The sequence below is a fragment of the Orycteropus afer genome, unplaced genomic scaffold (genome assembly GCF_000298275.1).
Source record: "Orycteropus afer afer isolate SDZICR_OR568_19922 unplaced genomic scaffold, OryAfe1.0 scaffold01000, whole genome shotgun sequence".
Taxonomy (NCBI): Eukaryota; Metazoa; Chordata; class Mammalia; order Tubulidentata; family Orycteropodidae; genus Orycteropus; species Orycteropus afer.
The window spans coordinates 38,166-40,400 of NW_006922587.1; positions in this window are offsets into that span (position 1 = coordinate 38,166).

The following is a 2,235-nucleotide window of genomic DNA, read 5'->3' on the forward strand; positions in this document are numbered from 1 at the left end:
GGGCAATCTACTTCCGTAGTGATACTGCCTCGGAAACCCAAGGAGGGGTCGCTATGAGTCGGGTCCGACTCGATGGCACATAACAACAACAACAAACATAACTATAGGTTTTGTGAAATTTATCACTAGAAAACAAACAAAGCTCATGTTAGTTTCATTTTATAAAAAGGACATGTTTCTGTAGTGATGTATGGTCATTTTTAAAACCCTAAACAAAAACTAGAACCCCTTAGATAATTTCTCAATATACAGGAGAAAACAAACATTTCCAGTTCCAGCACTAGTTAGGACTAGCTAGTGCTCATTGTTCTCTTCAATGCAGAGACCTTAAAAATAACAAAACAAAACCTACTCCTGTTGAGTCCATTATGACTCATAGTGACCCTATAGGGCCTAGAGCTGCCCTATAGAGTTTCCAAGGCTGTAACTCTTTATGGAAGCAGACTGTCACTTCTTTCTCCCACGGAGCTATGATGGTTTCAAGCCACCAACCTTTTGGTTAGCAACTGAGCACTTTAACCACTGTGCCACTAGGGCTCCTGAAGACACCTTAGCTTTCTTAAATTTTTGGAACTCTTCTGAGAGCATCTTTAAATTGAAGATGCAATGGATCTGCATCAGACTGTTCAGCTTGGCAAGAGCAAGCTTGGTTAAAAGGTCGATCCTTGGATATGTTTTTTCTCCTTTAGGCAGTGAACACTAATTAGAACTCACTAAAACAGAAATTCACTAGAACTGTGAAATCTCACATAATAGGACACAGGATGTGAGCCAAAGTTGTTTACAGCTTGCGAAGCATACTTTATGCTTCTCTCTCTTACACATATATCCACCCCCACACAGAGATGCTTCTCAGAATGTAAAAAAGGTCAGAGAAGGTAACGGTTCTCACAAAAGTCCACCTAGCACCAAGGACTTTAACTAGATAGCTCAAGAAGTGATGGTCAAGGTAGTGCAGGAGGCTTGGAGAAAAGTAAAGCCTTGGGAAAAGTAGTTTTCCCAAGTTTTGGGAAAAGTAAAGCCTTACCACATAACTGCACAGAGTAACAACAAAGAAAGTCAAAGTAAAGTTGTGAGGAAGCAACATATGTGAGGAAGCTGGTATATGACACTGGAGAGGCAGAGAGTGATTGGTCACTGGATCAAGCCAGGTGTCACAGCCCCAAACACAGCCCCCAAGGTCTTGAAGAACATTGGTGCAGGGCCACTGTTTCAGCATGCAGCTCCACATTGTATAGCACCTAGCAGGTCAGAAAGAGGATCAGATCTATTCTTACAGGTGCTCCTCAGCCATACTTGCGTGTGTGCATGTGTGTTTAAAATTAGATTTGTAAATGGCCAAGGAAATGAAAGGTAATTAAGAATGGGAAGGTTCGACCCTGAGCTTCAGGAAGAAGTTAAGTTTCTTATTTGAGAAGGTGGAATATATGATCATAAAAGAAAAATTCTAAGACCATTGAGATTACAATTTCCAAGAAAGTAAAGATTAAATAGTACTCTATTGGGGAGGCATTAACAGGCAACAGCTTCTCAGACAGAAGTTAGAAAGGAGTGGTGTTCAACAATCTCAGACCAAGGAAAATCCAGTAATTCTGACTTGAGATATCAGTGATAGGGCAAAATATATATATTTTTATATTACTCCACTAAGCTGGTTGAGTAAGGGATCTCCAAAAGATCATTCTACTATGTTGTGACAGTAAGAAAAAGACTTGTGAGAGCAGAAAAGGGACCAACAAAGTCGTAAAAGCTGACAAGCTCAGAACATAATATACTGAGAGGGCTAAAAAGTGCAGTCAAGAAAATAAGCATCTTCTGCCCTCAGTCCTTGTCCCATTGCTCATTTCTCAAACTCAGTTTCTTGTTATGCTTCAGTACAAAGCGACTGGTTATAACTCACTAATCTATATGCTAAACAACATATAATGCACTGCAGGTCAATAAAAAAGGTGCTTTAAAATGCTGACTCTCTTCGGACAAAGGCATGTTCCATATCCTGGAATTGTACCTTAGCTGGCTCCATAGGAGCAGCTGAAAGAGTATCCATTCCAAAAGACTCATGACAGCAAGTTGTGACAAGGAAATTGTTTCTAATAGTTCCAGGCTGTCTTTCTACTCAACCTCCACCCCATTCTCCAAAGCTTAACTGATACTGAGAAAATCTTGGAAAAATGCTCCTGTTTTAATTTTTGTAAATACACATTGTACTCTTGGTACATTTTCTTTATTTCCTCT